A 25,492-nucleotide genomic window follows, 5' to 3' on the forward strand; every position below is an offset into this window, starting at 1 on the left:
ATTTTATTTAGAAACAAGATCTGAGTTGCTTAGTGCCTCACTTTTGCTGTGGCTATATTTGAACTCACAATCCTCCTGTTTCAGCCTCCATCTCAATGTATTTTTAATTTGCATTTCTATAATTGCTAGAAATAGTGAACATTTTTTATATATCTGTTGACTATTTGTATCTCTTCTTCTGTAAATTGTCTGTTCAGTTTCTTTGCCCATTTATTGATTGTGGGGACAAGTGCATGGAACCACTTGAATCACTTTGAGTTGAGTTTTATGCAGGGTAAGAAATAGGGATCTAATTTCACTTTGCTATGTATAGATTTCCAGTTTTCCCATACATGACATACTTTAAGGGCGCCTCAGTGGCAAACCATTCCCCCGTGCTAGACGTGTGAGTGGAAAACAACTTACCCCATAGGCACAGCCCTGGGCATTAGACCATGTGTTGCAGTCCCTGTACTTGCTCCATAGCCCACTCCTCGATTGGTCACTGCAAGAACAGTTAGCAGAAATTGCATTGGTGGCCACCTGTAATCTGTTTAGCTACTGCCTGAGTATATATACATGGTAACTGCACAATAAAATCAGATCTGCTTCCTGCTTGGGCTCCAGAGGTCTTGATTAGTGACTCTGCAGCCACACTCTCCTTTACCCTGTTCTGTGGACCTCTTTGCTGGACGAGAGAGAGCCCATGCAATTAATTGGGTTATCTGGTTGTGTTTTTGTTTGTTTGTTTGTTTTGGTGTTAAGTTTTTTGAGTTCTTTATATGTCCTGGAGATTAGTGTTCTATCTGAGGTGCAGGTGGCAAAGATTTTCTCACATTCTGGAGGCTCTCTCTTCTTGTCACTGATTTTCTCCTTTGTTGTGAAGAAACTTTTAGTTTGATACCATCCCATTTATTGATTCTTGATTTTGCTTCTTATGCTTTAAGAGTCTTATTGAGGAATTCGGTTTCTAAGCCTACATGATAAAGATTTGGGCATACTTTTTATTCTCTTAGGCACAAAATCTCTGGTCTAAAACTTAGGTCCTTGAATCACTTCGATTTGAGTTTTATGCAGGATAAGAGATAGGGGTCTAATTTCACTTTGCTACACATGGATTTCCAGTTTTCCCAGCACTACTTGTTGAAGAGGCTATCTTTTCTCCAGTGTATGTTTTATAGTGCCTTTGTTTAGTATGAGATAACTGTATTTATGTGGGTTTGTCTCCGTGTCTTCTATTCTGTACCATTGGTCCTCATGTCTGTTTTGGTGCCAATAGCATGCCATTTTTGTTACTATAGTTCTGTAATATAATTTAATGTCTAGTATTGTGATGCCTCTTGTTTCATGTTTCCCACAAAGGATTGCTTTGGTTATTTTAGTTCTCTTATTCTTTCAAATAAATTTCATAACTGTTTCTTCTATTTCTATGAAGGATGTCATTGGAATTTTAATAGAAATTGCATTAAATCTGTACAGTGCTTTTGATAGTACAGTCATTTTGACCATATTAATTCTGCCTAACAAGAACATGCAAAGTCTTTCCATATTCTAAGGTCTTTTTCAGATTCTTTGTTTAGTGTTTTGTAGTTTTCATTATACATGGCTTTCACCTCTTCTGTTAGAGTGAGTCTCAACTTTTTAGGTTTTTTTTTTTTTTGAGGCTATTGTGAAAGGGATAGTTTTCCTAATTTCTCCTTCAGTTGACACATCATACTTTGCTTAATTCATTTATGAATTCTAGAAGTTTTCTGGTGGAGTATTTTGGGTCTTCTAAATATAGAATTATATCATCAGCAAATAGGGATACTTTGAGCTCTTCCTCCCTATTTGTATTCCTTTAATTTCTTTTATCTGTCTAATTATTCTGGCTAGAATTTAAAGGACTATGTTGTATAGAAGTGGAGAAATAGGACATCCCTCTCTTATTCTAGTTTTTAGAGGGAATGCTTTCATTTTTCCTCCATTAGAATGATGTTGGCCTGGGATTTAGTACATATATCTTTTACAATGTTGAGGTATATTACTACTATCCCCAGTTTTTCTAGTGTTTTGAAAATGAATGGATGCTATATTTTGTCAAATACTTTTTATTTGTCTGTTGAGATGACTATGTGATTCTTGTCTTTAATACTATTGATGTGGTGAATTACATTTATTGATTTCTTTATGTTGAATCAACCTTGCATCCCTGGAATGAACCCCATTTGATCATGGTGCACTATCTTTTTAATATGTTTTTGTATGTGATTTGCCAGAATTTTATTGAGAATTTTTGCATCTATATTCATTAGAGATATTGGTCTGACATTTTCTTTCTTTGATATGTCTTTCTCTGGTATGAATATCAGGGTGATATTAGCCTCATAGTTTGGAAGGGTTCCCTCCTTTTCTATTTCATGAAATACCTTAAGGAATATTGGTGTTAATTCTTCTTTGAAGGTCTTTGAGAATTTTTCTTGTCCTGGGCTTCTTTTAATTGGTAGCCTTTTGATGGTGTTTTCTATTTCATCACTTGTGACTGATCTCTTTAAATCATGGAGGTTCTCCTGATTCAGTTTAGGTAGGTACTATGACTCAAGAAATTTCTTGATATCTTCAAGATTTTCAATTTTATTGGAGTATAAATTTTCAAAATAGTTTCTGATTATTGCCTATGTTTCAGTACTGTCCTTTGGGATATTTTCTTTTTCATCACAAATTTTACTAATTTGGGTTCTCTCTCTCTCTCTCTCTCTCTCTCTCTCTCTCTCTCTCTCTCTTCATTAGCTGTTTTAAGCCTAAATAAATATTTGGTCCTTGTAAATTGCTTAATCTCAGGCATTTTGTCACTGTGATGAGAAGCAGACTAACACACCATATTGCGCAGTAACCCTGCTTGTAGGTATATTCTCAAAGGAATGGGAATCTGGCATTCAAGCAAAAATTTGTGCATGAACATTCATAGCAGCACTCTTCACAAAAACAATTAAATGTCCATCACCAGATGGATGGATAAATGAAATGAGTTATATACATGCAAAAAAATATTATTCATCCATAAAATGAAATCAACTCTACCAATACAATCTACAATGTAGATGAGCCTTGAATACATTATGCTAAGTGAAGAAGCCAGACACAAAAGGCCACATGTTGTATAATTCAGCATTGAATTATATACCAAGTATTGAATATGATATATCAAGACTAATAACTATAAAAACACATTAGACTGGTTAGTGTTTTCAAAAGGCAGTGGGAGGGAAGGAATAGAATTAGCTGCTTAACATTAACAGGATTCTTTTTGGTTATGATAAAAATATTTTAGAATGAGATAGTGGAGGATGGTTGCATAACATCATGAATATACTCAAAGTCACTGAATTGTTTATTTAAAAACAGTTAAACTGAAAATTATGCTTAATGTATTCACCATAACACAAATATTTGCATTGAATGGCCCTAAAATAATGATATATAATGGGAAGTCTTTTTAGATGTCAAAATGTATTAATTAAATTTTGGTTATTGCTATTAAAGATATTTAAGTTCATCATGTATCAAGTTACCTTTTTTTTTTTTCTTTCGTGTTGCTGCCTCTTAAGCCCAGCCAGGTATGATGTTGTTATATTACAACATCATAAAAATATTAGAACACCCCATCTTAAGAAAAAGACAAGTAAGCTTATAAAATTTTCTCCCTGCCTGTTGATGTAGTAAGCAATAACATTTGGTCTTGTGATGGACGTTTTTAAACTCTTAGCAATGGAAAATTGAATTGAAAATAGCAACTCAATAGGCAATTTTGACCTCTATTTCCATGGTTCAGCTCCTTCTTCCCTTTATGATGGTTTATTCGTACTAAATAGACAACACTTCAATCACTTTGTTTAGGACAAGAAATAAAAGCCTCTTTAAATTTTCTGTGTGTTTAGGCTTCAGGAGTAACCCTCCTCATACCTTCCCACATGACATTTTCTAGGTGTGTGATGTCCACTTAACAAATCCCTCTACAGTATTTTCTGCTTCAGGCTCAGTATCCTAAGGTGCTAGTAAAGTCCTGGGTATAACATTTCCTAGATCTGTATTGGCTCTCCCCTCTGGATCCTTCCATTTGTCAGTGTCATCTATAAAATGCAGAAGTATCAATCTCAGTGATTGTAACTGTGTCTATTCTTGTGAATTGCCCGGAAAAGTTCTGCTTCAGTAAGTTAAGGAGGGTTTCACACAATGTAATTTTAAAAAGAGTTTGAGTACCACTGAGGTAGCCATTATAATCAGCCTGATACTCAGTACGCCTAGCACAAATCCTCTATCCCTTAGGCTAATCTGCTTGCTATTCCTTGAGCATCATTTCCTCCTACCCATCACCTACCATCTGGCTCTTTAAAAAGAAACAGATTCTCTTTGAAAACACCTTTATACTTTTCTCTAAAACCGATATGCATTACTCACGGAAAGCTAACCCTTTATTGGAATGACTCTCTGAACCCCACTTGTGATAGCTGTCTGCTCCTTTCACATTTTCTCAGCACTTCTGAAGAATAAATTAAACCTTGCTTGTTTCAATGTTCCCAAAGTTATATTTCCCTACCCAAGTGCATACATTGCTTAAAGCAATCACTACTTCAGTAACTGTTATTTATTAATTAAATAACATAATGTAGCACAGGGCATGAATCAAAGAAAGGTCTTCTTAAATATAATTCCCTTCACATCTCAGTTTCCCCTCCACCCCTCAACCCAATCACAAATAACATATATTTTACATCTCCTTAAGAACTGATATTTAACATTTTCTCAAGGTTGCTATTTTGTGTCAACATTTTAATGAATTTTAATGAGACCTCCAGCAAATCTCTTCTGCTCCTCTAAATCTGCATAGAATGGTCTTTTGCCCTCTCATCACCTTATCCAGGTCTTTCTTTCTCATCATCATGGATTCCAAGCTTTGGGTTTTACCATAGCAAGGCATAGAATAGACATACAAACAAAACAGCCTGTGCCAGAGGAAACTGAGAGAGGTAATAATAACCAGAAATTTTACTTATTCTCCGGATACTGGGTACAGCTGCATAGCCAACACTCAGGGTATGTGAACAGAGAATCTGGTATATATGCTGCTGTGGCTATATGCCTCCTGGCAAGGGCAAGGAGGATGTGAAACTACCTTTGTCCTTGCCATTCATTCCTTAGAGGATGACAATGAAGTTACAGAAAAACAGCAGCAAATTTCAATTACGTATTATTTGATGAAGACCTTTGCAGATACCATTGGTAAAGGTGAGTGAACTCATGCAGAATGTGATAAAGGTAGATGGATACTCTTCTTTACCTTCAACCTAAGTCAAGATATTGAGCTTTGATTCCCTCTGTGTAACTCAAGTAATAAGAACATTAAACAGTGAGGAAGGTATGCTCATGTGAATAACAGCAATTCAAAACAAGAGAAATCAAATAAATAAATAAATAGCAGCAACAACAAAATGAAGATATATGGAAATACCTAGATTCTGAGGAATCTCTATCCAGAGGGGTGTTCCTATTTCTTAAAGAAAAATAGATTCTCTTTTGCCATCTCCCTAATACACAAATCAATAAATGTAGCCTGCCTGAGGTCCTAAAATCTATAAATTTCAATACAAAATTTCATTTTTTACTAATAAAATTTACTTTTTCTGAAATGTGTATAGGGAAGGGAAGAAGGAAAGCTTTCCACATTCTAAATATTACTGCATACATAATTCTCATTCTTCACATTTCTGTTCTATTCTCACATTTTTCAGTCTGTATTTTGATTTTCCTAAAAAAATGTTATTTTATTTTCTACATTATTTATCAACTAATTACATCAACTTTTATATTATTGTCTGTTTCTTATATTCCTCTTTCTAATTGGGTTATGATTTTTTTTCCTAGGGTTGGGAAGATGATTTCTACTACTTTTATTATTGCTTATATAACACTGGGTTCAATAAAATTGAGATTTATTTGTGTTCCTGCCAGGTGAAAGGTTACTTATGTAGAATTAAGATGGAACAAATTCAAATACACACACTCAGATTAGCTGAGTCCACTATAGTGGCCCCTGATGGCTGCTTCTCTTATACTATTCAGTTAATTCTACTTGATCTTAACTTTATGTTGGTGAACTAAACATTACACAAACCATTGCAAGTTGTTTGATATTTGAAAGTGATTTTTTTTTGTTTCTTTATGCCTATCCTATGAAAAACATAAACCAGATCATTATTTAATATTTTGGTTACATTCTTAATGAAAGGATAATTAATTTGTGAAATATTTGAGATATCAAAATTCTTCATGAGAATGACATGAGAAGAATATGACCAATATTTACCCCACTGTATAACATGCAACTGTTACACAGAGCTTCTGTATCAGAGCAGAGGTTTAAGGCAGAGCTGATGTTCATCCCTTTTTCAAACAATGCAGTCACATGCTCTGCTCTCCAAAACTAAAGTTCTAAAGAAATTGCTAAGTTTGCTCCATCACTGGACTCTAAGGACAAATCGCCATCTAGAGAATGTTACGTAAGGTTATCCCATTCAGAGAACAATAAAGATTAAAAAAATTAGAGAAATAGAGAGACATTATAATTGTTTAAAAAGAAAAAGACAAAAAGTGTCCAATTCTGCCCCGCGGTCCTAAGTATAGAAGTTAACTAGTGAGATCAAAATAAAGACACATAAACTCAATTTACTTTTTTCTTGCCCAGTTCAGAGATGGCCCTTCCTGGCTCCTGCCTCGAGCCACCTGGTGGGTTAGCGAAGTTTATACAAGAGACTAGCAGGAGAGAGGAAGAACACGCCAGAGAGTGGGCTTTTATTGGGGAACAAGAAATTCAGGAGGAAAATTCCATCCAATGAAGGTCGAGGGGGACAGCATTCCAAGATCAGGGTCAGTGATTAGTCTCAGGGTCAATGGTCAGTCACACCCCCACACGGATGGGCTCTCGCACCTAAAGAGGGTGGGGATAAATTCTGACACAGCTGGCCGGAACGCCTCACACCCAATCAGGGAGGTTCCCAATCACGTGTGAGAAAGGCTTCCCACATTCAATGAGGGCTGGGATGTGTAGCTTAGAGGTAGAAATATACCAAGCACATGCAAGGCCCTGATTTTGATTTCTATCACCTCAAAAAGGAGAGGGGAAGAAAAGAAAAGGATCCAACTTTATATCAATTGGGAAAATGGTTAAGTACATTTTAATATATTCATGGTACAGAATACTACGTAGGTGAAATCCAAATTTTGCATTTTAAATAATTAAATTTTAAAACTATATGTCTTTATCTGTCTACATATCTATCTATAGACCTATAATATCCTATAAAGACATTTATTATATAATTATATAATATTAGTATGGAAGAGAGCTTGATTTTCATTAACATAATATTTGTTTTGATAGCCAATATATTCATGTGGTAACATTTCAGTAAAAAATTGTCAATTGTGTTTTATAAATTTTTTTTTTCTGAACATTGAAATTATGTCAGTTATGGGTACTTCTTCAATCCCCAAATATTTGCAGGAAGAACTGGAGGTATAAACATTATTGTCATTATGTATCCCTGATTATCATTAATTGCTTAGATTATCAATATTCCTCTTCCTTATTCAGTCCTACAATTCTTAAAATTCCCCAAACGCTATCCAACAGAGTTAGCAACTGAGGAACCAGAAGAATGAGGCTACTCTTTGCAGGAAGGTCTGATTTGCTTCTCATCCCATCCAAATCTTTCTGATTAAGTGAAAGGTTGATTTCAAGCAGACTTATTGCTCCCCCTGCTCACTTGCTTCCTGATGCTCTTATTCATAGTACACTATTAAGTGATGGAGACCAGAGATGTGCACAACATGACTCTAACATTTTTCCTTCCTTACTTACCTTTTCCTGAGAAACAGGTAGAACAACCCACACAATGATGGAGAGTTGATTCCCTCAGACTAGTGCCAGATGCACAAGTGGAAAAGAACTCTCCATCCTTGCTTTAAGCTTGCAGTCCATTTGCCACATTATCCTGTGGTCCAAATGCTTAGTTACTTCTGGGGTGAGACAATTCATTGCTTTATAAAATAACCTTGCACATTTTCACTGCATTTACCAACTTGTCATTTTTGTTCACAGCCTCTGGACATGGATTTGACATAAATCATGAAAGTCTGGAGTGAAGGTAAGTAAAAAGGAAAGCTAGATGACTTGAAAATTGCTTTAATTTCTTCACTTGGTGTATTTTGCTATAATACACTTATAAGACTAAAACACTTTAAAAGGAAATTTCTAGGGACCCATTATCTAGTGTTGTGGAAGCAAAATGAACTGGAAATCAGTACAATTGACACTTACACTGTTTTTGTTGTTGTTGTTTGTTTGTTTTTTCTGGATAAAGAAGACAGATTGGGGAGGGGAAAATCAGGCAATGATGAATGAACTGAGAAATAAAATGTAAACAAGATGAAAAAAAAATTCACTGTAGACTCACTGGCTTTTGCCTTGCTTTTATTTGGGTTATAAGAGGCAAACTATGCTCTCTTTTTTTTCTTACTGTGATATCAATGTTTGCTTACCATCTCCTGATGACATTGTGAACTGCCTTTTATCTGTGCCTCCTTCATACCTAGCACACTGCTGGCTACAGATATTCTTAACAGTAATCACATTCAGCTTTCAAATGTGCATGAGTGAATGGGCCTGGTGTGAGGTTGGTGACAATGCCAAGGCCATTGTAGTTCAGGTATATGAAACATCCCTCTCTTTCAGCGCCATCCTGACTCACATCTCCTCATTCAGGGAAGAATGTCCCTCCCTCTAACCTGGCTTGCCTGGCACATGACATTTTCTTACAGTGTTTTCTGTATGTCCTTATCTCCATATTGTAGTACAAATCATATTTAAATGATTTATACTTTCACTCTACTAACATTATAAAAAAATCAGAGGTTGAGGGTTAATGCTATGCCTCTACAATTTCAATATCTTCCCTCATGCTCCCTACATAGAATTCCTAGGTGTCATAATACTATCTAATACCATTTATCAAAATACCCAGGAACTAACATATTGTATAGATCTGAGGGAAACTTCCCTCTGTATTTTGGGGGTTATGTATAAAATTCAAATTTTGATTTGAAATGAAAAAAATTGAATGTGAGTTGCATTGCAAAAGAAATGAGATAGGAAATGTCCATTAAATTATGCAAAGTCTTTAACAGTGTGTAGAAGTGTCTCTTGAATAATACTGGTTTTTTATTAATTCATTATACATATACATGAAATTGAGATTCATTTTGACATATTTATAGAAGCATGTAAATTATTTGCTGCACTTCAATCCCCAGTGCTTCTCCTTTCTCCATCCCTCAGTTCCCTTCCTCTGCTTTACTGAACTTTCTTCTATTTGTAATTTTTTTATTAGTGCATATGTATAGACATGAAGTCGAAATTGACTGTGGTATATTCATATATGTACATAGGAATGTTTGATCAGATTAATTCTTCCATTCTTCTGTTTTCCTGTTCCTTCTTCCTCTCCCCTCAATCCCTTTCCTCTAATGAACTGATCTCTCTTCTATTTCCATGGGATTTCCCCCACATACACATCACACACATTTTTTTTTTCTTTTTCTTTTTTCCTTTCTGATTTTGAGCTGGCTTACACATATGAGAGAAAACAGTTGACCCTTGATTTTCTGGGTTTAGCTTGTTTCACTTAAATGAATGGAACTGAACTCCAGTTCCATCCATTTACTGGCAAACACCATAATTTCATTCTTCTTTACAGCTAAGTAAAACTCCATTGTGTATATATACCACATTTTCTTCATTTATTCGTGTATTGATGGATACCTACACTGGTTCCATAGCTTAGATACTGTGAATTCTACTGCTATAAACATTGATGTGGCTGCATCTTTAGAGTATGCAGATTTTAGTTCTTTTGGCTAAATATCAAGAAATGGTTTAGCTGGGTCAGAAGGTGGTTCTATTCCTCGTTTTAGGGGGAATCTCTATACCACTTTCCAGAGTGCTTGTACTAATTTGCTCTCCCACCAATAATGTGAGAATATACCTTCCCCCCCCCACATCTTCTACAAAATTTATTATTATTTGTATTCTTGATAATTGTTATTCTGATTGAAGTGAAATGAAGTCTCAATGTAGTTTTGATTTGCATTTCTGATGGCTAGACACATTGGACAATTTTTCATGTTTTTATTGGTCATTTGTAAGTCTTCTTTTGTGAAGTGTCTGTTTAGTTCTTTTGGCCATTTATTTTTCAGGTTATTTGGTTTTTTATCTAATTTTGTTTTGTTTTATGGTGTTCTTTGTATATTTGGATATTAATGTCATAACTGTGGAGCAGGTGGCAAATATTTTTTCCCATTCTGTAAGCTCTCTCTTCATGGTCTTAATTGTTTCCTTTGGTGAGCAGAGGTTTTTAATTTTATGGTGTCCCACTGATTGATTCTTGATTTTAGTTCTTGCACTTTGAGTCTTGTTAAGAAAGTCAGTTCCTGTGCCAATAGGATAGAATGTTGAGCCTTCATTTTCTTCTAGCAGTTGTAGAATTTCTGCTCTAATTCCTAGGTCTTTGATCCACTTTGAGTTGACTTTTTGTAGAATGAGAGATAGAAATCAAGTTTCATTCTTCTACATGTGGATATCTAGTTTTCCCAGCACCATTTTTTAAAAAAAGGTGTCTTTTCTCTGATGTATGGACACCTTTGTCATGTATCAGATGACTATATCCATGTGGGTCTATTTCTGGGTCTTCTATTCCATGGGTTTTAATGTCTGTTTTGGTGCCAATACCATGCTGTTTTGGTCACTATAGTTCTGTACTATAATTTGAGGTCTGGGATTGTAATTCCTACAGCATCATTCTTCTTGTTCAGGATTGCTTTGGCTATTCTGAGTCTTTTCCTTTCAAAGATATTTTAGAATTGTTTTTCTGGTACTGTGAAGAATGTCAATGGAATTTTGATGGGGATTTAATTTAATTAGGATAGTACTTTTGGTAATATGGCCATTTTGACAATGTACAAGAAAATGACAGTTCTATTTTGTAAGTTCTTTAATATCCGTCTTTAGTTTTCCACAATTCTTCTTATAGAGATCTTTCCCTTCCTTGCTTAGATTTATTCCTAAGCAGTTTGGGAAGGTTATTGTGAATGGAGTAGTTTTTCTAACTTATTTTCAACAGATTCATTATTGGAGTATAGGGATTTGTTTTTTTTCCTTGTGGGAGTGTTAGTACATTTTATAATGTGACTCTTCCATATGAAAGTAGTTTAGGTGCTAAAACTGGGCTTGCTGAATACTTAAACTATTCTCCTTTCAATGTATCAGTGGAGTAAAAGCTGTAGATTTGGTCATGTTTGTACATCCAGCCTGAATCAGAAGAAATGGCAAATCTCTTTCTAACTCCTAGACAAAAAGTAATATATAGGGGCTAGGGTTGTAGCTCTAGTAGAGTGCTTGCCTAGCATGTTGTGAGGCTCCGGATTCGATTCTCAGCACCTCATAAAGATAAATAAATAAAATAAAGGTATTGTATCCATCTACAACTACAAAAAAAATTTTAAATGTAATATATNATATATATATATATATATATATATATATATATATATATATATATATATTCCTATTAGAATATATATACATGTATTCCTGTTACAATACATTATATTTCTATTAGAATATATATTTCATATTAGAACCATGAAAACACATAAATAAAAATAATATTTGCAAAAATCATCATCTACTGTTGTAAAAAAAATCATTTTTTTCTTCTCACCCCTGTTCCCATCTTAGCACTGCATGGTCTCATTTGCTTTTTAATAGGTATAATAATATCCCCAATGAGCATAGAAATGGATTTCTGTTTCTGTCACTACAGAGTTACTATTAATAATATCCCTTTTCACTCAGAGAAATGTCCCAGTTTTTATGATACATTTACCCGTGAATCTCATATCTCCTGATGTATATAATCTTATATTCTATGTGTTTCTGTTCTCAAATATTTGCTTTCATGTACAGTATGGCTACCAGAAGACAACTATTAAATTTTATTCATTATCTCTTTTATTCTTTACTCTCTGGGTACAACCATGATATGGTTGTGGATAGTCTCAGAGCTTTCTCCCATTTCTTCTAGGCCTGTTATCTGATCCTCACCTAAGCAGTTTTTACAGAATAAAAAGGAGTAGAATATTGGACTTGCATAATTGGCTCCCCAATAGTACATCTTTAATCCTGTCCCTTGTTATGCTCTGGCTGTCAAATGTTGGATTCCAAAAAGACAATACCTCAAATTTAAAACAGAGAACCGGTGTGTGTCAAGAATCCTGTATTACTCATTATCTTGCTAAAGTTGAGGTTGTAGGATATTTATATTCTATTGCATCTCTTTCATTAATTTTAACAAACTATTTTTAAACACAGGGAGAGAGTAGTCAATGTATTCATTTCAGCAATTAAAAAGATAACTTGTTCTACATACCTGAGAAAGCAACAAATTACCTAGAAACTACAAAAGGAGCTTCCTTTGAGCGAATTTGAATCCGTAGACTAGATTTGAGAGTATGTGTTAAAAATGCAATTTTCACCCCTTTATGTATGCAAATTAAAAGGAACTGAAGTAAGAGAAGTGCCACTCAGTAGCAATCCTCTAGAGTCCAGCTATAATGAATAATTAGATTACACTTATTTCGCATCTTTCATATTTTCAGCCTGTTAGTGCCACTTGGAAAAAAAAATTTTTATTAAGCCATTGCCAGATATTCCTTTTAAACTTACCTTTAAACTTCAAGCAAACCCACTTCCAGATATAACATTCTGTCATTTTGTAATTCACTAGTTTAATAAGTTCCTAACTCTTAATTCTTTAGACTTCTATTATTTTTATATATAATTTAATCCCATTTTTTTCAACTAAGAAGAGCAATTTTGGGGGTTTCCCAAATGTTACAGTAGCTTTACTAACAGTAGCCAAAACTAGAAACGACCTACATGTTCATAAACAGAATAATAAATAAATAAATGATGATATATTCACGCAGTGGAACATCATTCTGCAATTAAAATGAACTACTAAGACATGCAACAACACAGACTAAACCCAAGATCCCCATATTAGGTGAAAGAACCCAAACATGAATATGTAATTGCATTTATACATAGTTCTTTAACAGGCAAAAACTAGTGATGGTGATGTACATCAGACTAGTGATTGCCTATGGCAGGGAGAAGAGAAACCGGTTTCCCCCTATTCTCATCCTTTTGATAAATGAGAACAGTAAAATTCACTTTTCCCAGGTCATTAATTCATTTATCCAGTACTATTTTTGACTCAGATCTAGGTTTAAAATCTCTATTGTAAATCCTACTTGGTACATAGTAGCACAAACCACCATATAGGCCTTTATGGGATCTGAGTTTTCCTATCAGTAGAGTGAGTACACTCAGAATGATTACTGTGGGGGCTGCCATCGGGATAACATTGCAAAGGAGAAACACACTCTAACACTGACTGTGCAAAGAGGATAGATGGTATATTTATGGTTCAAAATCTTCTGTAGTAACTGTACAACTGTTTAATAGAACCAGAACTCTGTTTTCATTCTTAAACACACTGCTGCTACATCAAGCCAACAACACTGCACTATTTAAGTTATGCCTACCTTGTTTAGTAGGTAGGGGCTCCATAGTGTGCTCATATAACAAAGATTTACTACACATTTTATATTTCCCAACATAGTGAGAGTCTCAGTTGAAAAAGAAAGCAAAGATGCGGGGTATAGTGGCACACACTTGTAATCCCAGAGACTAGAGGCTGAGGCAGGAGTATTGTGAGTTCAAAGCCTGCCTCAACAACTTAGCAAGGCCCTAAGCAACTCAGTGAGACTACGTCTCAAAATAAAAAAAAAAAGCTGGGGATGTGGCTCAGTGGTTAAGCACCCTGGGTTCAATTCTTGGTACAAAAAAAAAAAAAGAAAAAAAAAAGCAGAGAAACTGTTCTAAACTCTGAAAAATCTCTGAAGAAGAACAACTGGATAGATGTCAATATATCATCTAACTGATGGGGTATTTGAGCCAAAGGACCTACAATCATTTCTCATTTGTTTTAGCTTTGGTTTCCATTTCCATTTCTAAAGCACACTTTTAGAATAAAACGTCTTATGTGTTCGAAGTACCAATCTCAGAACAGGAAAACTAGCTCTCCTACGTTCAATCATGTGCAATGTACCAATGGCAGATCATCTACATGACCATGGTTCTATGAGATTCTATCATCTAGTGACATCATAATCATATTAGTTTGTGTAAGTATACTCTGTAATGCTCTCATAATGGCAAAATTGTTCAATAAGCATTTTCAAAACATATTCACTTCTATAAGTGATACATGCCCATATTATGAGTGTATTCTCACAGTGTTCTTCTGGGATAATTATTATTATCAGTGGTCTGTTCCTTGACATCAAACCGCCTATGTCTCATTTATTATTCAAAGCTGGAAATAATAAGTAGCAAATGATTGTTAATATTTTAAAATCTTTCTTCCAATTTAGTTTATTCCTTATTCCCTTTAATCCAATAAATATTTGTGGTTTCAGGACATTCCCATTCTCCATTGGTTTCTTTTTCATTCATTTATTCCTTCTTTTATTTCCCCTTTTCTATTTCCTTTCTAAGACTCTCCTTGTTCTCTTACTATTTTCACTTTTTCTTCTTATTCTTCCACTATCATATCACCTGTTTTAAAGGTAATTGAAGCTTATAAGCATACATATACATAAATCAGTGCACAAAATTTTTTTTCAAGGCTGTATATTTGGGCAGAGAGAACAGTAATTATCAACTTGGGGTTGAAGTAAAGTAGAAATCTGAAACTAGATCAAAAACAATGAAGATCTGAAATAATAAATCAAAGAACGGATCTGAATTGGGCTTGTGGTGAAGAATCTGTCCCAGAGGAAGGAGATTCTTTGAAGACAGAAAGGCAAATTTGGGCAGAACCTAAATGATTGCTGTTACTAAGAAATTCAACTTCTTCACGTGTTTTCTGGTTTTACCCAAATACATGTTGGGAAGAGCCTTTGAATTATCAGGTAAAGATAGTGTTTCTCTCTGTCGCAGCTTCATACTAGAGGTTCAAAACATAGAAGTTAACTAGTGGGATGAAAATAAAGACACATAAACTCAATTTACCTTTTTCTTCCCAGCTCAGAGACGGCCCTTCCTGGCTCCTGCCTTGAGCCACCTTGTGGTAGCTAGGTTTACACAATAGACCAGCAGGAAAGAGGGAGGAACATGCCAGAGAGTGGGCTTTTATTGGGAAATAAAAAATTCAGGGGAAAATTCTATCCAATGAAGGTCGAGGGAGACAGCATTCCAAAGTCAGGGTCAGTGATTGGTTTCCAGGTCAATGGTCAGCCACACCCCCACAGGGACAAGCCCTCGCACCTAGAAAGGGTGGGGAAAGCTCTGACTCAGCTGGTCTGAGTACCTCATACCCAGTCAGGGAGGTATCTCAGTCACCTGCGAGCGGCTTCCCACATTTCTCTAAACATCATATCTCCAACACATAAATAGATAAAATGTTTTTACCAATTCCAGCTCAATTTCCAGTAAAATCATTTAGATTATCTTTCTTCATCTTTTCTAAAGGAGGTTACAGAATGCTGACCAAAGGCATTACTGAAATCAGTTTTCTCAACACTGAAAAGACTTTTTGGTCATAATAAATATAAGTGAATAAACTATTATTCAATAAGAAATCAAAGGACAATTTCAGTAATGCCATTTAATTGTTGTTCCCGGTTTAATTCATTCTGTTGCAATTTTTAATTATAAACTTAATTTAGTATGTATTTCCATGTAGGCTTAACAAAGAGTATAAATATGCTCAGTGAAAACTATAGGTGCTCAGAGATGTAATATAATACATTATACATAGATTAACTCATTGTTCTACCATACACAAATTTGATTGTTATTTTTCTTCTGTTTAATTGAATCCCTTTTTAATTGCAAAACACTCTTGTTAATAGTCAAGTCTCTCATAAGAATACTATTATTTCATAATATCTTATAGACTGTAATGTGTAAAATAAATACCCAAGTTTTCATTTTTGTCTCTACCTTTAAAATTTCTCTCAATGAAGGGTATTGTGAACATGTATTCACTGAATGACTAATATACAATTCTGATACAAGAAAGATGCAAGAATAATTTAAAGTATCTTAATAAAATAATTTAAACTGTATCTAAGAACTGTTTAAATTATTATTCTTATTATTCTTTATTCTTATTCTTTTAAGAATAATTTAATCTATACCTTTCCAGATCAATATTTTTATTTGTGAAGATATCTATGTGTAGCTATCATCTATCATTTATCATCTTAAAGATTTAAGATTCAAACCATCTGAGCATTATTACACTTGAATATCCATATAGACATATGTCCATAAATGTATAGGTTTATGCTGTTTTTTTCTTTGATGTTCTACAAATTGTAATATATAAACTCAGAATTTCAACCTCTAACTCTACTCAACACCTTTCATTTTTACCTAGTCAAAAGAAAAAACTAAACTGAGGTTTTAAAAAAATGTCTTATCTTTTAATTAGAAAAGTAACAATGAATAATTAATCTGAAAGAGTAAATAGATGACAATTATTTGAAATTACTTATGTTTATGATGATGAGCGGCTGGCTGTGAGGTTTTCGAGTTATTCTTATTAATATGGAAGCCATTATTATGAGGATCATTATTGTGTTTACAATCACTCTGCATCTGTTCATTCTAAAACTTTTACTCAAGTTTTGAAAATCACAGATTTTCATTGCTACCTGCCTTATTTACTAAATATTTTAATCTGCTACTTAATTACAAAATTTCTTCAAATGCCATTATTTAGGAAAATATTGAGTTGCATAAGAAAAAACGAAGCAGTATTATTTACAAGATCTTTTCTTATATGTACTAACAATCTTTCGTGTATTAAAAGAACCCAAAGTAAGGAATTACTATATGGATTGTACCTACCCACCCCCCCAAAAAAATGTTAATAAAATAACACAATGATGTACCATTTAATAGCCTCCCCTCATCCTCCGGAGTAGGTTTCTTTCCCTCTGGCTCTTTGTTCTGCCCAAGCTTTATCTTCTTGTCTACCTCCCTCTGCTGTGATTACCAGATGCCAGATGGATAACAGTTATTGGCCACCCAGACTGAAGAATTAATAACAGGAAATATCATTCAGTAATTTTAATGATGACAATTTCTGTCAAAATAAAGCCAAACTATTTCACTTAAAAAGAATTCTTGGTGGTTTGTAAGTGCCATTAGTATTTTTCTGGTTGTCAGTATGAATCACAGCTACAATTAAAAGAAATCATGAGAAAGTTTCCTTCATCTATCGTCACATCAAACTTGCAGCAGCGCTAAGAGGCAGGTGGATATTGTAACTGGGCTACATCCCTGAATATTTCTATCTCATGTCAACTAATAATGATTAATTTGTTCTTTTACTAATACTTTCTATGCCTTTAATGATTTATAACACTCACACTAAAACATGGTTGGATAGTGAAAAAAATAGTGGAGTCCATCCCCTACTCCCAGCTGCCCATGCTTCTATTTTAAGAAAACATATTCATGATGAAGCCAGAATTAAAAATAGTTAGTCAGTATAGATTGCTAAATCAGGCCAGGTTGAGAAAAACAAACCAAACCGGTTTGGGCCCAAAAGTTTGAAGACTCTGTTATGGAAGATTGAAATGTTAATGTCCCCAAAAGCCAGGCCCTTCCTAAAGAATTGTTAATGAAGCAACTGCTGAGAAGACAGGGAACTGCTAATTAATTCACCCAGGGCCCCCTTTCTTGCCTGGACCACTACTCCTAAGCTCCTTAAACCCACCTGTTACCTACCTTTTGGCTTTTCCACCAGCATCTCCCAGGCACATGTATGGGATGAGGGGAAATGAACATGGGGGAAGAATGTAAAAGAACAAAAAATCTTCAGATGTATAAAAAGGATGGGGCTTCCTCATCCCACAGATTAAGTCTTTTGGGTCTCCTTCTTCCTCCTGGGAGAAGTCTGTTCTACTGTCCTTTAATAAAGCTTCTTACTCTCTACACTTGCCTTGCTTGCTTCCCTGGTGTTACACTTCAGCATTCAGGGAAGCAGGACTTGTCAAGGTATCAGTGATGGACATTTTTCTTTCTTAATGCTGTGTATCTGTTACTCCAATGTGCTATTGAAGCCAGCCTTAGACAGGCAGTCAGTATAGATAGGTAAATGGAGTCAAGTCAGGTCAAGGAGGCCAAATTGAGTGAGTCCAGGAAGTTGGAGACTGCCTCCTAAAGGATTGAAATGCCTTCAGAGCTCTCCCTCCACCCTATCAAGATAACCTGCTCCTGCTTCAACCTGTTGCTAAGGTAACTTGTCTGAGGAATTGCCTCTCCCTACAGGGAGTTATAAAGTTGTTAATTAATGTGTCCTGGGCTGCTCCATCCTGCCTTTCCCCCTTCCCAGGCCTAGTCAGGTATACTGGAAGAAGAAATATAAGGGGGAGAGGGTGGGAGAACAAAAGAAACCTAAGACATAAAAAAGCAGAACACCTCACTTATTGGGATACCAGGATACCAGCTATAGCCCCCTTCTCCCGGGAGAAGTCTAATGATAGGCTCAATTTTGAGACCCCCAAAAGACCACCAGAGACTAAAATCAATGTAAGCAGCAAAGAGGCATTTATCGTGAGCTAACTTGGTCCTCTGGGCACACAGCAACTGGTGATGCAGAGAGGCCATGAGCCCAGGGTTTGCAACAGTTTTATACACTCTTTGGGGAAGGCAGGGACTTCACATACATCATAGCGCCTCTTAGCAAATCATCACACACCCCAGGAAAAATCATAAAACAACTCTAAAACATGATTAGCGTATCAAATGGCGGGAGAGAATCTGGAAAGGATTATTGATTAGTTCAAGGGGTTGACGCACTTAAAAATGATTGGTTGAAACCCCGAGGCTGTCACAAGGCGGGTACGTGCCAAGCTGCAGGGCTTCTGGTTTAGATATTGGTCACTGCACCTAGGTGGGGGCCATCTGAAATTTCAGATATTTCAATATCTTGGCCTATCTTAGGCAGTCACCATCTGTGACTTTTCTGAGAACTGTTTGTGCAGAGCTTTCTGTGGTATTTCCTGACTTTAGGACTCGGTAGGTCAGGGGTTAAGTTTCAGAGCAAAATGAGGTCTCAAGTAAAAAGAGTTTGCTTAGGTCTTTCACTGTGTTATCCCTTTTTAAATAAACCCTGCTTTATATACTTGCCGTGGTGTGCTTCTCTGATATTCAGACTTCAACATGTGAGGAAGCAGAACTCACCCATAACCCGAGGTATCACTATTTTATTGTAACTTGCTTTCCATTTTTTTGCTTCCTCACCATTAAAGGGATTAAATAGTTATAACATCTTTATTCTGCTAAACCAATCATTTCTTCTTCCCTCTTTGTACATTCTTTATATATAGAGTTCCCTTATTCTATAGAGAAAAAACATCAACACTACTCTATCAAGAAGTTCTACATTAGCAGATTTAAATACTATGGATTGAACAAACTGTGGGGCAAAAAAAAAATATGTATGTGTCAGTATGCAATGTGTACAGATTTTGCTTTTCTTGTCATTATTCACTAAACCATATAGTATAATTACTATTTACATTGTATTAGGTATTACAGGTAATTTAGAATTGATTGAAAATACATAGGAGGATATGCATAAGTTTCATGAAAATACTGCACTCACCATTTTATATAAGGAATTTGAGTATCTGAGAATTTGTTTTCTAGTTGGTTCATGGACCCAATGTTCCCTTAGTAACCATAGGATGAATGTATATGTCATATTGCCTAAGACCTTTCTGCATAACATTTACAGCAGCACCAACTTGTTTCTGATCTATTCCATATCATTTTATGCCCAACTACTATATCTAATTTTACTAACTGCTTGAACAGTTGCTTCTTTCTGGAAAATAGATATCTAGAACAAAAATAAATGTCTTTAGGTGGTTACAAATATGCCATAAGTACAATCTCTCTAACACAGCTCTTTGACACATTTTTGATGTTTTCTTTGAGTATTTTTTTTATAAAGATTTTAGAAACCCATTGAAGTTTTAGCTTTTTATTACCAACTAATATGTAAAGAGAAATATTTGCTCCATTCTTCGAGCCTTATCCCTACATTATTCCTCCCTTTTTTTGAAACATGAGACTGAGGAACAGGTGAGATAAGGGGCATAATGGAATTTTTTCAGATGGAGTAGGAGTCAGAAATTAAGCAAATATAAGTAATTGACTATTATCCATTTTCATTGGTGTAAGTTATTTTGAATAATGATTCAGCTACATACAAATTTTAAAGTCAAAACAGTTGGATAGATTAAGTAGTCACAATATGGGCTATTTCACACTGAGTGAAGTTCAAGTCTAACCTTTCAATATTTTGAAAATAATTTTGTCCCAAAACAATAGACAAAATGAATCTGTGCTTATTTTATTTTTGTGTTTATAAATACATAATTTTTATAAACATGGAAGACAAGTGCCTGTATCTGCTTAATGTTCATCTAGGGTTTACCTATACCAGTGATTTTGCTCAGTAGAAATGTGGAGCTGAAGTTAATTTCCATGCTTGTGGAAAGTTTTGGGATATGCTTTAGGATGGACTGAGCACTGTTTAAACTTCTAGGTGTGGTGCAACTTGTTTCTATTCTTGGTCAAAATTTGCTGTAGTGGTTGGTGCCTACTCAGAGGAAACTGGAGTGTGACACTGAGGCTAGCTGTCTAAGCACATAAGTCATCTAGAATGTCCCTTCACTTCAGAGAAACAGCTAGCTCAGATTTGTGGATAGTTAGATGGCACCTCTGATTAGGTATCTGGCTCACAAGTACCCAGGACCAACAAAAATTGTGGGTGGTTATCTGAGATCTGGGCCTCCTTGCTTTGTTTCTCCTTATCCCCATGCCATATTCTAGCCATGCCATATTCCCCTGTGCTCCCTTTGAGATGAGATGGAAGTAGACTTGCTGTAAAGCACCTCAGAATACTAGTGAAGTGGGGGGTGGGGAGACAAAAAGACAATCAATATAGATACTAAATAATTGGGTCCAATTGGGAAGGTGGGAGCTGATTGGAAAGAAAATCAAATGCTGCCCTGCCCCACTTTCATCCAAAGTGTTCCCCCTGCTCCTGCTCTAATCTGTTGGCAGGGTAACCTGCCCCAATAATTGTTTTTGTTTCCCCCTTTTTGGCGCATTCTCCCAGAACTTGTCACTTACACTAGATGGAGGGAGATAAGGGGGAAGTGGGCAGGAGTACAAAAAGAATCTAAAATTTATAAAAGGGGCAGAACACTCCCACTTCTTTGGATACCAGTCTTGGCCCCCTTTTTCCTCCCCAAAGGAGTCTGTTATTATTCTTTAATTAAAACTTGCTTTCTATGCTTGCCTCCGTGCTTCTCTGCTGTTCAAAATTCAACATCTGGGAAAGCAGAACTTGTCATTGGTAACCAGCGGTATCACTACTCCATCACTAGTACCTTTTTCCCTCAATGAAAACCCTGAGCCCTGGGGATCCTATGAGTGGCATCATGCTGAGTTCAGAAAAGGGAAGGGCACACTGACAGCACTAGAGCACTTCTCCTGCTCTTTCTGTAACCAAATCTTGGTCCTTGTTCCCAATGCCAATTAATGCCAATTTAATAATGAGGACACGGTTTTGAGAAAAAAGAAAGTGTGCAAAGGAGAAACACAGGAGACTCAAGGCCCCAGAGGCTGTGATTCTCCCCATCAGAGGAACAGGGGGATTTAAGGAGCTATTCAAAGGCTACATTCCAGGTGTGCCCTGGTAGGGGGTCCTGGGTCACCCCATAGTGTGTTAATTTAGGAGATATTCACTTCCTAGATCCTCTAGCAGACATCTCCTTCCTGTGTAGCACAGATAACTCAAGGTAATCTTGTTCCTCACAGCAAGGTTGAGGGGGAGAGAGCAGAAGAGAAAAAGAAAAACAAGTCCCTTTTAAACATAAGCCTCAGAGCTTATATTCAAAAGGTGAAGTGAACTACTGCTCCTTTTCCATGAAGTTTTAATTCCATTCAGGAGACCACAAGGATAACTCAGGTTTATTCTTCACTTGGAGGGATTTCACCAAGATGTTCTTGTTTGTGAACAGTTGACAGTTGAACTTTTCTGTAAGGGATAGTGGAGCCTGGACTCTCCTGCCATCTAGCACATCCGTTTTGTTGTTGTTGTTGTTGTTTTGTTTTGTTTTTTTCTTAGAAGAGTTGGAGAGAAAGAAAGATTTATATTTTACCAATTATTTTGTATATCCTAATAACAGTGATTAAAAGTAATTGCAACACACACAGCTTGAGACCTCCTTTGCACAATTTAAAAAGAAATATTTTACCAGGAGTAATACTGAAAAACCAGCCTCTACCTCAGAGCAAAGCCTGTCCAAGGAAGAGACATGACCTTTGTCCTTGGAAAGATCCACAGAGCACTCCTAGGCACATACCCATCCTGCTAAGTTGTTTATCTACAAATAACAGAAGAGATCTGCTGCGCCAGGTGTCCCCGACTCAGTCAGGCTAGATGAGGATCCATAGCAGCCCCCTAGCAGCCACCAATCAGCATGAGACAGGGAAATACCTGGGATGCCAGATGACCCTCCCAGTAGTTTATGGTGGTTGATAACATGTTGGGAAACCATGTAGTTCAGCACATACACCCCTCTTGGCTTAAACCAATCAGTTCAAATGAATCCCCCTCTTTTAGTAACCAATCACCCCTACCCAACTTATTCCCGCCAGTGAATGTGCTAATCATGTTTTAGAGTTGTTATTTGATTTTCCTGCTGTGTGTGATGATTTGCTAAGAGATGCTATGATGTATGTGGGGGTCCCTGCCTTCTCCAAGAATGTATTAAAACTGCTGCAAACCCTGGGCTCAGGGACTCTCAGCGTCACCAGTTGCTGTGTGCACGCAGAGGACCGAGCTAGCTGGCAATAAACACCTCTTTGCTGTTTACATCGATCTTGGTCTCTGGTGGTCTTTTGGGGGTCCCGAATTCCAGCATAACAATACAATGCTTTCTCAGTTCTAAACCTTGTAATTTTTTGATATATAACTTCTATAAACATTTTTTTCTACTTATTTATACTATCACATCTACTCTGAATCAAATAACATTAGATTTTTTTCTCGTCAAAATTTCAGGAATTCTGTCAGGGTCAGTGATGCATACCTGTAATCCCAGAGGCTGGGAGGCTGAGGTAGGAGGATCATGAGTTCAAAGCCAGCCTCAGACAAATCAAGGTGCTAAGCAACTCAATAAGACCCTGTGTCTCCAGGGAACAAAATTGCAATATATGCAGATGAGGGGAGAAATAAAGAATGTCCTCACACTTCTCCTTTCAATACTTTATTCACTCAAATTACTCAACAAAATTTTACTCTATCGGTTCTTAATCAAGAAAATGACAAACCTTTAAAGCTAGGCACTGCAATAGACATAATCAATTCACAGAAAACAATTCTAGATTAATTCTAAGCACTGCAAACACACTTAATCATGACAGGCTAATGGCAGACATTCCCTCTGTGTGCTAAGTTCAAAAGTCTTAATCCTTAGGCTTTATGTCCAGTAGATGCACACTCACTCAGACCGTGGTGATCAGGTCCTGAACCAAGGCAGGCTTCTCCTTTTATGGAGTGGATGACTGGTTGAGAAGAGGGTCATTGGGAGAAGTTATGGCTCTCATCAAGGTCCAGATGAGCCAGTAGAGTTTGAGAGCAGTGAGGTTCATGCAGAGGATCAGGAAATGATGACAAATGATGGGATGTCAGTCCAGGTCCTCATCAGGCTCTCCAGCTCAAGTGCATCCTTGTTTCTGCTGGCTGAATCCCTGTTCATCAGGTCTATTATTTATACTAAATTTGGGGGCTTTTTTGACCCCCCTTTCAATCCTTATCAGCTACCACCGAATTTCTCCATGACATTATTTACCTTGAGGTCAGAAACATCTGGTCTGGTGGTCTCCACCCTTGATCTTCTCGCTTTTTCCTCTTATTAGGCAAGGACAGCCTGTCAGGAGCTTCACTCTCTTTAACAGGGTGAGGAGAAGTAACTTGTTGGAGGCCATACTGGAGGGCTCTGTGGATGTTCCTGGTGAGTTTTTAAAATGGAGTTGCTTAGACTCAGGCCTACAGCCATCCTCACACCCTATCTCTAAATAAAATACAAAAATAGTGCTGGGGATGGGGAAGTGGTTCAGTGGTTGAGTGCTCCTGAGTTTAATTCCCTGGTATCCCCACCCCCCCCAAAAAAAAAAAAATCCAGAAATTCTGTTCTTTGATTTTTCTTCTTTTTCTCTCCCCCATGCTTTCCACTTCTCCATTTCCAAGCTGGCTTTTCACAATTTTTTTTTTTTTTGGATTCTTCTATTTATAGGACTTCTTGGCCACATTTGCTAGATTACTTTGTGTTTAAACTATTTCTAAAATATCTTCACTTGAATTTTCAATTGTATCATAGCTTTTTTTCCTTCTAACCTACCAATCCTTACAAATTGCCATCTGGATTAAATCAAAATCTGTTCTCTTTTCTCCAATTTTATTTTGTGTTAGATGACCTAATGGACATGAAGGGCACCCATAAAAAAATAAATCCTCCTGTAATCCTCTTGTTGTCAGCTTTTCCCCATGAAGGCTAGCACAAATATTAATTCTCTCAATACCTAAAGTTCAGCCAAGAGGGGCCAAAGGGGATATGAAAATTAAATGTAGAGACACTAGGAATTTAAAACTAAAAGTGTCTGTAATACATAAATAAAAACCTGGTTATGTAAAAAACCTATCTAAAGTTCTACTTCACTCCAAGTCAGGAATGGAGAGCCTGACTTTCCTCTTTCTGGTTGAAGTAAATATTTATACACTTTAAAGTTCACTTCATGGCATTACTTTGATGAACATTAAATGTTCATTGCCTACATGAAAATAATACACAATACAGAGAAAAAGAACTTACAAAAATAAATAAAGGTTAGCTATAAGTGACTGAATATATTTAAATTTTGGTGGTAGTGAATAGATAATTTATCACTAGAGAAGTGAAAAGAAGATAAAGTTTTATGTCTTTAAAATATGTATAAATATATTAAATAATAAAACAAAGAGCATATTAAGACAGATGGTGATCTAAAATTAATAATAATTCCCAAAGAAAAAATTAACAGAAGGGGAAAAATGCCATACAATTTTTAAAAATTAAGTTCTTTGTTTTGAGATATCTGTGGAATGATAGGAAGTTGTAAGATATAATAAAAAGAAATGTTATTTTACTGTGGTAGCATATTGCAAAATATATATATATATATATATATATATATATATATATATATATATATATA

General features: G+C 35.9%; 1 long non-coding RNA gene across 2 annotated transcripts in view; it reads right to left on the minus strand.

Annotated features, from left to right (window-relative positions):
- Window positions 1–203: 203 nt before the first annotated feature.
- Window positions 204–25,492, minus strand: part of LOC125611842 — a 247,541-nt gene continuing 222,252 nt past the window's right edge. The window contains exon 4 of one of the 2 annotated variants that reach the window (XR_007342081.1): window positions 204–484. This is a non-coding gene — a long non-coding RNA (uncharacterized LOC125611842). Of the gene's footprint in view, window positions 485–23,663; window positions 24,250–25,492 lie in introns of those variants that run through there. The other variant, XR_007342077.1, reaches the window with a different exon arrangement.

The sequence above is a fragment of the Marmota marmota genome, unplaced genomic scaffold, assembly GCF_001458135.2.
Source record: "Marmota marmota marmota unplaced genomic scaffold, marMar, whole genome shotgun sequence".
In the NCBI taxonomy this organism is placed as follows: domain Eukaryota; kingdom Metazoa; phylum Chordata; class Mammalia; order Rodentia; family Sciuridae; genus Marmota; species Marmota marmota.